The sequence below is a fragment of the Silurus meridionalis genome, chromosome 13 (assembly GCF_014805685.1).
Source record: "Silurus meridionalis isolate SWU-2019-XX chromosome 13, ASM1480568v1, whole genome shotgun sequence".
In the NCBI taxonomy this organism is placed as follows: domain Eukaryota; kingdom Metazoa; phylum Chordata; class Actinopteri; order Siluriformes; family Siluridae; genus Silurus; species Silurus meridionalis.
Window position 1 is genome coordinate 18,293,301 of NC_060896.1, and position 14,234 is coordinate 18,307,534.

General features: G+C 36.3%; 1 protein-coding gene across 1 annotated transcript in view; it reads left to right on the top strand.

Annotated features, from left to right (window-relative positions):
- Positions 1-4,615: 4,615 nt before the first annotated feature.
- Positions 4,616-14,234, top strand: part of cdon (cell adhesion associated, oncogene regulated) — a 36,902-nt gene continuing 27,283 nt past the window's right edge. The window contains 1 exon segment of the mRNA XM_046864265.1: positions 4,616-5,118. The gene's annotated coding sequence lies outside the window, so the exon portion shown is untranslated.

The window sequence follows — 14,234 nt, forward strand, 5'->3', positions numbered from 1 at the left end:
TGCAGCATATAATGAATAATTTTAGAAAATAATATAAAAAATATTTATAAACAAAAAGAAAAGTGATAGTTACCACTAACACAGTTGTAGTGTACATATGGCTTTATTAAATTACAGTAACATAGTCAATGCAAACAACCAATTAAGACTTGATTGTATGAGTGTTTGAGAGCGAGCGAGAGAGAGAGAGAGAGAGAGAGAGAGAGAGAGAGAGAGCGCACAGTAGATGTGTGAATAAGTAAGATGTTACATACTGATGAAATTCCCAGTGAGACCAGGATGGATAATGTGATCTAGCCCTAGTGATGCACAAACCAGATGGGGAGGTGATGTCTCAAATCTCTGTCTTGCTCTTACACACACGCATGCATATGCACACATTCCTGTCTGCATGATATATGCTATATTCTTATAACGTATGCTGTAAAAATTTCCACTGTCTGCTAAAACATCACCATGAACCACTTTCCTTACAATTAAATATAATGCAGAATTTTAACATTATTAGTATCAGTATTTTGTGTTTGGTTTATTAAGGGCCTGGGTATCAAAAATCACTGTTGGCATGGTGCATGTTTTCTTGACAAAAAAAAAAAAAAAAAAAGAATTGAAATTTGAAACCATAAACCGTTTATTTACATGAATAAGATAAAGATATATAAATAAGATGCAAAAACATAAAAACAAATCAAGAGCTGGACAAGAATAAGAGAAGGACAAAGAAGATGGTTTTGAGAGAATTTGGTTTGTCAACTAAGTATTTTGTTTTAATTATCCACAGACAATTTTACATTTTCTTTGTCAAAGGACATGATGTTCAAGAGCTATATTCATTATTTTTTTCTCAGGCTGTCATTTGTAATCTGTCCACAGCACACTGCTCAGCCTAGTGATGAAGCAGCTCTGGGCATCTGGACATTCTTATGCCACGTTTGAACATTCCCTCCCTCATGGTTTGATTCACAAAAGAACCCTGAACTCTGACCCATGAGCCTAACCTGCTGCAACCTTTAATACTGATGGCACTCCTGCTATCTGAAATGACCTTCATTTAGTGGAGAAGACTGTGGTATCATTGGACCTGTTGACAGTAGCAGTTCTGCCTTAGCTCACTGTGCAGCTCTTAAAGCCTTAGATGGCACTACTTGTACAATAAACAATTCAGACAGTTTTAGAATGTGACAGGTGGTTTGAGGCTTTATAGATGGAATGTGGATGATCCCTAAATGTTTATTTTTGGAAAAGGTTAGGATGTATTCTATATTGTCTATTGATACAATAATTGTGTTTCACATAACACTGAGGATGTCATGCTATAGTGGCTGTTTTCCTGATAGTCTCACGTGCAAAGAGAGAGAGAGAGAGAGAGAGAGAGAGAGAGAGAGAGAGAGACAGAGACAGAGACAGAGACAGAGACATAGAGACAGAAACAAAGCCAGAAAGCCAGAGACATACAAAGATCTGTGTGAACAAAAAGTGTCAATGCTCCAGTTCTCAGCATGGTTATGGCATCTGGAACCCCAACCACTCTCTCAACTCTGGACATTATTCCCTTCTTTTATGCACAGTGTAGGCCCCTTCTCACTATGGTTGGCTCAGTTTCTGGCCTTTCATATGTGAATGTGTTTAATTGCCCTCATGTCCCCTACCCAAAATTTTGTCATACACAAAAAAGAGGGGTGCTCTTTTTTCATGGGCATGGTGCCACGGCAGGAGCCAATTCTAGTTTGACTCGTATTTCTAATGATTAATAACCAAACCATTTCATAATAGGATGTGGGATTTCACTGATAAATGTCAAATAATAAAAAGACGTAACAGGGAATATTTCTGGCTATGAAAACACACATTACCATTAATAAGTATAATTAAATCAAAATTAAAATTAAGTTTTAGCAGTTAAAGCATATATTAAAGCTGATCCTATGCATTTTTAAGCAAAATTATCTGAAATGTAGGTTGTTGTGCCATCTTTGGAGCAAATGCAAATTAATCGGCCTATTTCCTTCTCAGACCATTGACGCTACTGTTACATGAATTTTCTTCATTTTAGAACCATTCTCTTCAGTCCATCCCTTTCATTCACATTCAGTATTGTCCACATCTCAATTACTATTGTGGTGAAAAAATATCATTTTATTTTAGATGTTGCAGTTGATAGAAAAGGTACATAGGAACACTTCATACAAATGTTCTTCAAACATTTTAGTTTATTTACTCACACCATCAGTTGAATCTCTGTTGGTTAATTTCTGCAGTTAACCAGTTCTGTTTTGAAAAAGGCTTTTGAACGGCATCATTAGACTTTTCAGACAATCTAAGGTGTTTCAATAGGCTGTTCCGAAGTCAACCTTTTAGTGAAGTTTATTTTCAAACAGAAGTAGTTTTACAAACCATGTTGTGTTGCTAAAACTATGTGGACACCATACATGAGGCTTCCCAGACTGTTGCCACAATGTTTTAAACACATTGTTTAGGATCTTTTTTGCTGTAGCATTCTCCTCTATTGGACCTAAAGGGGCCAGGCCTGTTCCAGAATGACAATGCCCCTGAGCACAAAGTGATATCCATAAAGACACTGTTTGTCAGGTTTGGTGTGCCCTGCACACGTGCCCTGCACAGAGCGCTGACCTCAACCCAACTAAAAACAACATTGAAGAACTGGAATGCTGACTCCATGCCAGGCCTCCTCAACCAATGTCAGATGAATAGTCACAATTTCCAGGTTCACAATTGATCCTACATCACACCTACAAAAGTTCAATCAAATAAATCTGAGAGTAGAATTTTGAATCCTGGACAAATGTCAATACTAAGACACACAACCAGTTATTTTTCTTTCTTTCCTTTCTTTCTTTTCCTAGAGTCAGGATTTACTAGGCATAGATTGCTAAAAAGCAGACCTTGGAGAAAGAGAATGATCTATAAAGTCTCAGATATCACTGAGCTCCACAAAGACTTGTAAACATAAACTCAAACCCAGACACACACATACACACAGAGACCACTGCTGTAGAGGAAATGGTTCCAGCCACTGAATAAGTTCAACCAGAATTTCTAAAGCCAAAAGCAACCTGTTGCCATTAGTTGCACAAATACAGCTTTTACTCAGTCATATCAATAAGGTTTTTATATTGCCTTGCTTCAGCCAGTGTTATGATCAAATAAATATACAGTACATTAATTGATGATAATAATAATTATAATAATTAATTACAGAGAATAATTCATGCCTGTCATTTGTGAGTCATACAATGCTTTTACGAGGCTTTCCAAGAGCTCTGTATAAATAGATCATCATCACCATTCATAACTCTCCTCTGCATCTCCGGATTAAAAATGTGCTGAAATGGTGTACCACCTACCATTGACTATATTTTCTCATGCTCACATTAAGAACGGTTGGGGCAGCACTTTAGTCACATTTATAAGTAGTGCATACAGTGAATTTGTTTTGTGCAAATTTATGTGAATAAAGTATTCACCATTTTAGCTAAACATAGCATTGTATACTATTAATCACTGGTCAGAAGATTGTGTGAAAGTAAAAGTTTAAAAAAGATTTAAAAAATGAAAAGACATCTTCCTTGAATCACATACTGATTTTATTCACTGATGGTATACAAGTATCCCCCTGCACCAAGCTAAGAGACTACAAGTAACAGCTTTATTCCTATTTTTTCTAATGTAATCTAGTGTTATAACAACTGACGATAGAAACTATTTAAAATCTAAACAGGATGTCACAATGCAAAGTGCCTCGATCAATACAAAGCGTAGACAGCAACCATTTACGGAGATGAGCATCAGGTCTGCCTATTGCTGTCACATTCAAAGTTGGATTTCTTAGAAATGTAGGTAGATCTGTCATCTTATGACTTACAATTAGCAATAAACTATAAGAATAAAACTGTTGCAATATAGTGAGCAGAAAATACATATTAATCTTTTGGAATTGTATTCTTCAAGTTTCAAGTTTATTCTTATTCAAGTCAAGGCAGTGGTGGCTCAGTAGTTAAGGTTCTAAGTTGAATCAATAGATTCTGGCCAATGGTTCCAGCTCTAAACACCACCAAACTAACACAGCTGGCTCCTTAACCAAGACCCATAAATATGTTTGCTCCAGGTACCAGTTAATGGTTGGCCCTGGTGCCTTGACCCAAACTTCCTAACAAGCGTAGAAGAAAATGATTCCTCTGTATTATAATATATATTTGCCTAGTCCATCTGTTCTTCGTTCCTTCAATCTATTTTTTTTTCAGAAGTATTTGGTGAAAGATAAAAACTCATGTAAACTATAAAGTGTCTATATCAGACATGTCCATCTAACTATCCACCACTGCTAGTACATTTTGGATCTTTGCAATGTTGCACCTTGTAATTGTGTCTTGTCAGCATGCATGCTTGCTTAAAGAAACCGTGCTCAGCTATGCATTTGCTCCTGGACCACGAATGACAACAGGAATATTTAGTAGAGTCCATTAAAAACACATGGTGTTGTGGTATATCTTTGTGTGTGTAGAAGGGGGGCTAAGAGGCCTGCAATATTGCTTTGCTGCTGAAAGTTTGCTAAGCCAGTGGCTGAAGGGCACCCCTCCTTTCTCCACTCAGGCACTGCCCTGTTGTGGGCTTGCGGGGTTGGAACATTCCTGGTTTGACGACCAGCCTGCGCCTTGACTGCCATGATTTGCTGAGCAATTCGATCCTCGCCTCGAGGATGTGTGTGTGCGCGCGTGCGTGTGTGTGTGAGAGAGAGAGAGAGAGAGAGAGTGTGTACGGGGCAGGAATACGCGAATGAGCAACAAACTAAACTGGAGCGCTGCGTGTAGCTCGTGCTGCGTGTAAGCAACTTTGACGTTGAGTTTTGGTTTTCGGCTTCACTTCGCCTTATAGTTGACTTTTGTACTCCATGAGCTACGCTGCTGATCTCTCAACTTCAGCGTGGCTACCTAGGAGGAGAGAGAAAACTTTTCCTTCTGCTGTTTCTTCTGCTTCTTTTTCCTTCACACGTTGCTTTGCATATCGTCTCTAATGGAGGGACCGGTTCGGATTTGCTGCTTTCAGAATGCTTTTTGCTGCTAGTGTGTTTATCTGGCTTGGTTTTCCCTCCATCGGAAGGTAAGAGTTTGTGGGAAAAAAGCGCAGGGGAAAAAAAGGTTGCCCAGGTTGCATGCCTTGAACACACACACACACACACACACACACACACACACAGACAACGCAATACACATTTCGAGCAGGCTCATGGGCCGCGGTGTTTGCAAACGATTTAATGTAAACGCGCTGCACACTACACTTTAGTAAAAAGGATGATTTATGTAAATGGTTGTAATGTACGGAGTTGAACAGACCCTTTCCTTCGGCTGTAAAGGGGGCGCCATGCGCGCGACCGCGACAACACAGTGTAGCGCGTGATGATCTATAACCAATGCACTTATGCTCAATGAAATAACTTGGACACACACATGTACACACACACACACACACACACACACACACATATATATATATATATATATATATATATATATATATATATATATATATATATATATATATATATATATATATATCTAGTACTGCATGACGTGAGGACGACATCAAAGTCAGTTGTAAACAGTTCAGACTGGATATACACATTTTGAGTTTTCTTGACAAACTCAATTCTAAATTTCTAATGAGTAGATCCTAGAAAATTGTATTTAAATTGTCTTTTTCTTTTTGTGCTGCATTAATTGTAGGCAACACTATAAAAAAATGGGAACCCAAATATTTTTGATTAATGCAAACATTATTACAGATCTATAATAATAATAATAATAATAATAATAAAATAATAATAATAATGACAAAAACAACAACAATAATAATAAATGTTAACATTATTTGACCACATCTGATCACTCAGATCACTAGACTACGAGCAGGATGCCTGGTTTTTATGTTATAGAAACAGTAATTTGAATGAAACATAATGATAGGTGATATGGAAAGCTATGGAGATTTCTCTAAAGCTACCTGCAGGAACTGGTGTCAGTATTATGTGTGTGTGGCAACAATAATAAAAGTGTATCTTTACTGTAAGTACTTTAAGTCAGTGATTGTGCCACTATAGATGTGGTACTGTGGAACTGAAAGTAAGGCTGTTAATATAGTGAGAGTATAATGATAATACATAAAAGCCACAGGAATGCTAAGATGTGTAATTAATCATGTACATACACTATGTTTTTAATATAGTCTGCAAAAACTAATCTACAGGAATAAGGTGTATGTCATACATTAACAAGGTATCTATGTGTTTATTTCTTTTTTGATGAAAACAACTTTTCAATTTTGCTCTGTCTTGACAAGAATACACAAAGATGTTGAAGATATTAGTTGCGATACAATTCAGCCGAATATAAACACAGATATTAAGGACAATTTCAAATGTTTTAGTTATGCTTTAAAAGTCTTTTATGGTTCAGGCAAGGAATCGAACTGCGCTGGGAGCCGTTCGAGCTCTCTAACAGGACTGCTTTTGACACAACTCTCCCAAAGAGATGTAAATGGATGCCTACATGTGGCATGTGAGTGGCTTTTGTCTGATCAGAGAGGTTAAGAAAACATCAGTGGCACACAACAAAGCCCCCTGTGCTTCCTTTACAGAGAGAGAAAACGAGATCCTCTTTTGCTCTATTAACAACACAATATGATTTGGTAAATTCGTGGGGTTAAAAGTTAGAAATCTATACGTGGGAAGATATTTAGACAAAATATATGTTTTGGTGGAATCAATTATATGGGGGAATGATTATTATTTATTATTTATTACTTATTATTTAGCTTTTTTTTTCCTTTTTCATATAAGCCATCATGTTTCAGTAAATAGGTGAAAGTAGGAAGTCAGAAACAGATAATTATTTACAAGTTGTAAAAGTTACAGAATTCAGCTTTTTTCTGTGTCACATTAGTCCACCTGCTAGTGTTCTTTTGAAGCTTCTGTCTCTGTTCTGTCTTCTTTCTTTCTCTTTAAAAAGTACAAAAAGTTTGACTACTTAAACAGGCAATACACTTTTGCTAATGGATTCCCTCACAAGTTAAACTGATAGTTTTCGAAAATGTAGCATTCAATTATAAATAAAAATGAAATGATCGTGAGCAATAGCGATATACTGTGTGTGTGTGTATTGGATGAGTCCATGAAGCCCATTAATTATGGCTTTGATATTCTCAAGCACATAAAGTCACAAGGTAATATCATAAACTTTGGTTTTAAATAAACACAGCATTATTGAGAATATACCTACACAAACTAAAATTTGCATAAAAAATACATACATGAAGGTTAAAGATCTTTAAATTCATTTTTTACAACATTGTAGGTTGTCATATAATCATGCAATCCCTGTGTTATCATTTTGGGTATGACCTTTATTTCCATAATTGGCCATTATAAAAAACACAGGTTAATTTTAACTGTGCATACATTTTGTTTGTATTTCTTGCCATTGATTTTTTAACTTCCTGGCTTAGTCTTTAACAAGCTTTTCACAATCCTGTGCTGGAATTTTTGCTCATTCTTCCTAACAAAGCTGATGTAGCTCACCAGGTCTATGGACCTCGTTGCTCAGATATGTTTTTTTTTTTTCAGTTCAGCCCACAAAATTTCTGTAAGATTTATGCTAGAGCTGTGTGACTTTCAATTTGTTGTCTTTAAAGCATTCTGCTTGTAGGTGTGGTTAGAATCAACGTCTTGTCAGGAGACCCTGTGGTGACTAAGTTTTTATTTAAAGCGTTAGGCTGAGGTCTTGAGTTTTTCCTTTGTTCCAGTGGCCATCATTAATATCTGGAATTAACATGCATCCAATTGGTAAGCACAAGCACAGGTGTTGAGAGATGCTAATTTTGAAGTGGTCTGGGATGTGTATGGCCAAATAACATTTATAGTGTGAACACAATTGCATCCCAGTGCATCCCAGACAGCGATGAAGACTTAGCTCCAGTGAATAGAAATTTCAGTTATACAGCATACAGTGATTATTACAAAAATAATTCCAGTTTCTGTGTGGTCCAAGATTTTGTTTTTGTTTTTCTGTACAATAGTTTTTACAAATGCATGTGGAACCTTTAGTTTAGGGTTGCACACACCTTTTCAGCATGCAAGCTCCTTATAAAATGACCAAGTCAAAATGATCTACCTACTATAAAAATAAATATAAATTTTTTTAATGTCATGCAATCTACCCACACTACCTTCGCAATCGACCGGATCGACGTACTGGGCACCCCTGCTTTAGTTGTTTGGAAATTGCTCCTAATGAGAAACTGAACTTGTGCAGGTCCACAATTTTTTTTTTAATTTCTGAAAATGTTTTTTATTGTTTTTTCATGATATCCAGGGCACAAAGATATGAGCTCTTAGAGCCGACTCTTTTAGAGTCACAAGTGTGCTCCCAATTAATGCCTATTAATGACAATTGTCCATTCAGATGCTTCTAAAATGCATTACTTAGATTTCAAGGGACTGTCAAAATGTTTTATGTAAACTTTTGACCCGCTGGAATTCCGATGAAAATTCCTGATGAATTTAGTGAATTGAAACTGAAATAAATTTGACTCAAAATCTGTGAACAAAGTCCTAATGCTTCAATTGAGTTGCCAAAAGAAATAGATGGTAACGTGAATTGGGACAAAATGAATATGTGATATTATTCATATGTACATCAGTAGTTAAATGAATAGACTTTTAGTATGGGGGGTGGGGGGTGTTATGGTTATCTACTTTTTTAATGTCACAGGTCTATAGCCACTTATTAGAAAAAAGTACCTGATTTTATCCATATTTAAATTTTTTCTTTGAAAACTATTTTGCACATAGACAGAACCACAATATAAAGCGTACTGTTTAGATGGCGATAGTTGGAAACTACTGCATGCTAATACTATATTATATTAATTTATTTTTCTTATTTCTTTTTTAGAAACTTGACAAAAATGATATTATCTGTGTTTCTTTTTCTTTGATCATTCTGCAGATATGTAAACAGGTGAAATAGATACTGTTATATCGAACTCGAACATCTCTTCAATGGTCTTTGTTTATTTTGTTTCTGCCACTGTAGACTAATGGCACCCCTATCGCACTAATGTTCCCTAGTGACTTTTCTTTCATAGGGGATGTATTTGGACTGAAATGTTCAGAGGAATGAGGCTGTGATTAACCAAGTGCTTAAAGATGCACGTAGATGGGTGCTTGGGAAGAAGGCAGCAGCGGGTTCAAAATAGTGGTTAGACATTTATTTAAACATTGTATATGATGTGTTGTTCAGTATGCATGGATTGTTTTGATCTTTTCAGATGCACCTAACTCATAAAGAACCTGGTGTGTTTTGATTTTTGTAAAGTAAGGTTACTGAAACCTGGAACCATTAATCAGATAACTGGGCTACATCCTGTGATTTCAAAGGCATCGTCCATCAGTGGCCCCAAGTATAGGCATTAACAAATCATTAGCATACCAGAGCTTATCATACAGCCTGATTCTAAACACTGCTGTGCCATTACAAGGGCTAGAATAATGTTTGGCCGATTAGAGTGTTCTGGCTAATGCTAAACACATGTGGCTGCTGGGGAGGTATGTAATGTGGACAATTTGAATGTGTGCTTGTGTAGTGCGCTCACAGAGGACTTTTTACTCCTAAGAATACCCTTGTTTTGCACATTATTTAATGTAAAGCATTGTCATTTTGTGTGCTAGGGTATGGCAGACAAGAGCAGGACAGGGATGCCAGCATTGCAGTGGATTCAGGGGATGGTTTTGGTTCTATGTTTGGGCTGTAGTCAGGACAAAAAATGCATAGTAAAATTGAATGATAAATATGTTGCGGTGTAATGATGGGAGGCAGACCGGGTGTGTCCGCCAGAGAAAGAGAGAGACGGCGCGGTCTAAGTTTATTTTGGAGCTCCTTGGCTCAAACTTCATTGCAACACGGATGTTATGCAGTTTGTTAATCCTGTATCTGGCCTTGGAGGGATAAAAGCGAGTTTGAACGGCTAAATCAGTTTGTGCTTGTGCTGTTTATCTGAGGCTGTGAAAGTTTTTCCCCTTTTAGTCAAAGAATCAGCTGAAGCATACAGTGACAAATTTACAGAGCAGCGCAATACATGTTCATGTGTGCATTTAGCCAAGCAATAATTTTGCTTCCTTACCTGTGTATTGCAAAATGTTAAGATGATAATAATAATAATAATAATAATAATAATAATGAGAACCTAGGTTTTGGAGTTTTGAGTCCTCTGCTTACCTTATCTGTGATTAACAAAATACATGCACAATATAGTCCATGTTTAAAAAACACTGGAAATGATCATGTGGTATAATTTAGTTTTGTACACTCTTTTAACTAAAAGAAAGTTCCTTTAGCAAAAGCACCTGTCATTCATCCTTTAGTCAGCATGCTGGAAGATTTCAGTTGGGTTAGCCATTTACCTTTCCTTTTGCTAGTGCACAATAACTGTGTCAGTCACAACCATGTGCAAAATAAAGTTATTTACACTTCTGTAACACTGAGCAATCTCGAGTCACTAATACTAGTGTCCTCACTTTTCTAAATTGAATCCAAATTGTGAAGAATACCACAGTACAAATTTCTTAGGTGATTACTAGAATTACATAGTATAGAGCACTCTTTAAGCTTTAATGACAGATACAGGGATTAGCAGATCAATTTAAAACTGCGGCTGTGTGTTTCCGGTTTGCTATAATTAGGAGGCCTAAGGTACATAATGACTTCCATAACCACGCTGTCAGCGCATAGAGACATTTGGGGTTGTTTCCGACTTTTGAAGGCCCATGGCAATATAATGTGTTTTAAAAGGCAGACGTGATATTTCAGAAATTTCTATTTTAATGCTAGTCAAAATTTAGAATTAATGATATTGCTGTAGATCCAAAAAGCTGTATATTAGAGCTTTATGATTTTTAGTTTGCATATAATTTTTTGTGAATTTATTTTCATTTAATTATTAAAATATGGGAGATTACATATGTTAATTGTAATGTCAAAGAAAACCATATATATATATATATATATATATATATATATATATATATATATATATATATATATAATATAAATATTTAAAACAAATTAAATAAAACAATTGAGTTTATAGAACTGCCTGTTATCTATCTTTTTATGTCATTAATCTATTACTTTGTGTTCTTAGATTTGATTAATTTCCATTTTAGGTTTATATCGGTCCTTTTTGGGAAAGTTATACAACACTCAAATACTGTAAATTAGTTTCCATGGTCATTTTTGTAGGTGTGGCAAACATTGTGTAACCTGGTATTTCAGATGGAAATACTGTTCTGGAATTATGGAAACAGTTCTTAACCCTGAGTTGAGCATTTGAATTTATGTCAACATGAATGCTTACACTTTTTACTAATTTGAAATAAGACTACAGTAGTTAGAGTAGCTACAGACACAGTAGCTCTAAAACTGGTCATAGGCTTCACACTTTTAGAAAATCTATAGCACTGTCACATTATAAAGTTCAATAAGTTTAGCTGGCTAGTTATCTATGTTTGTTTCTCAACTTTGTAGGTTAAATTTGCCATGGTAAAGATTTTTGTAACTTCAGCTTTCCCCTTCAGGGTTAAGTTGAATTGCGCTTGGCCTCATTTATCCCTCAGGAAACAGTGGAAGGATGACTAGAGATGACTGGGCACATTGCCGCCAAAACAACCATTTTATTTTCTTCTCAGTGCTAATATTGTTGCATTTTTTTTCTATGGAGAATTGTCGTTTGGATGAAACATTTTTGAAGTTATAGACTGTTATTTTTGCTCTCAGTTCCACAAGTGAATATAAAAATGGATAGACCTATGTAGAATGATGTCTTTGTCTCTAGCAACTTCCTAATTGCAAGATTATTTTCTTTAGCCTTTTCCTGTACACAACCCTACCCACTTTTTTTGAGAATAAACCACTTCTGTGCCACCAACAGTTTTTTCTTCCATTTTAACTAATAATCATATATTACAATTTTCGTCGTCTAAATACCCCCACCTATGAATCCAATAATGAGTGGTTAATTACTCGATCTTAGTCACTCTGCTATTTGGAAACGAGTGAAGAACACTATAAATTAAGTCAGCAGCTGCTTTTGGACCTTGTAGGCTAGCTCAATAATATCCTCTCTTTATTGAACTGTGTTAATGTTAGTAATTAATATTGTGTATGAATCTTCCAAATACTTCCAAATAAATGTCTTGTATATTAATATTTTATCAGGAGGTCAAAGACACTCTTGACTAAGTATGGCAGAACTGTTTGACTAAGGTGTTTGAAAGCTTTGTTCATTATTTTTCATGGTTTTGCTGTTGTCATATAGTGGTGTTGGAGTGAAAGCTATTAAAAATAATGCCAATGTCCATATTTTGCCCACACATCAAGCACTACTCCAGTGAATATACAATAAACTATAGATTTTTGATTTCAGCATGAGTATGGAAAGGCTTATATGTTATTATGATATGATATTTTAGACTTACTGAAATCACACTGACCAATTTGCTTTATAAGACCTTTACACTTCCAGGGAGTCAGAAGTTTAAACAGATAAACATTTTGACAGCCTGAGCAGCTTGAGTGAGGCCCCTCACAGGCATGATTTTTTATTGTGAGCTGAAGAAGAGCAGTTTGTTCTTCTCAACCTCTTTAACTATGTTTGTTTTTATTTCAGACTTTTTTCCTACTGTTGGATGAAGATAAAAAATAATCAGACCTTAAGGCGAGGGTACATTTAATTCTCTCTTTGTAGCATTGTGGTTCTCTTTGCTAATTTTATCTCATGGGCTTCTGTAGTAACAATCTGTAGTTATATGCTCTGCACAAGAAAGCTCAACAGATAATTCACAGTTACCTGTGTGAGTGTGAGCATTTCTAGCTTTTGTTTCTTGGAACTATCTGTTTGGAGACTCACTGTCAACTTGTTGTTGCTTTCCACATGTTTCAAGGCACAGTTTTTAATATATGTCTCTACCCTTGGAGTGCTTTTGGTCTGGGGCCAGGGACCTATCGGCAGGAGACTGAGCAGAGCCTGTTGTGTAGCTGTATGGTCGACTTGGTTACTATAGAGACAAAAGAGGTGATGGAGTCCAGGAAGATTGGGAAGAGCTGGGGCCTGGAGTGAGAGAGAGAGAAGGAGAACTGGGACAGGGAGGTTGAATCTAAAGCCTTGGACTGGATCCAACTTTTAATCATTGTAACTGCCATCCTGTCATAATCAACAATTCATGTCAAATACAGTAATGGAAGAGGATTGGCCTGATAATTGAATTTTGGAATGATGTTTTAAGAGAGGACGACATTAAGAGTAAAAAAAAAAAAAAACATGGTTTCTTTAATGTGAGTTTTTTATTCTTGCTAACTGCTCACATAGCCCATGGAATGTCAGTAATCAGACTCCCCCTGGCAACTCAAACATGCAAACACTCGCACACATTTGTTATTCCATAGCCTATGAACTATGAATCAGATGCGTTTGACATTGCCAACCTTAGACTAGTCCTTTATAGCCCATCTGGGCTTGCACAGCCTCTGATTTTTGCTGTCTTCCACATTCCTGTTCTCTGTCAAAATTACCACCCCTACGAATCCCCAGTTCTCTAAACGATGTGAACTCGGCTAGAGGGCTAGACTGTGGCCCTGTTGATTTTTAGCATTGCTATTAATTTGAGTTGTGGAAACATTTCGGATTCACTTCACTTATCTCTTCACCATCGTCTTCCTTTTTCAGCATTTACCTCAAACACCATAATTTCTGTTTTTATGTCTGTGGTTAAGCAAGATATATCAGGAGTTACTATTACACTATAGTGCATTTTAGATCCATGCACTAGTACTAGAGGATAGAAAGGTGGGGGAGGAAAGGTCTGGGCTGGAAAGCTCTGGGAAGGGAAAGCAGTGTGTTTGTACTTGGTAAACACTGCTTTGTTGAATCTTAACCTCTGCATCTAGGGGCCACTTTTGGCTTTTTTTCCCAGCAATAGTCGTGTCTTCCATCTTCATGCTATGCACACTGGAACTTGGATCACCTGCAACTCAGATATAAGGCTGTGCTTTGTCAGAGAGATAAAAGACCTTAAATACCTTTTTTTAGATTGTTTTTTAGACTTTTTCTTTGGTTCAACTCCATACACTGCTTATGGATTATGATGGAAGGTTATTTCAGTGTGA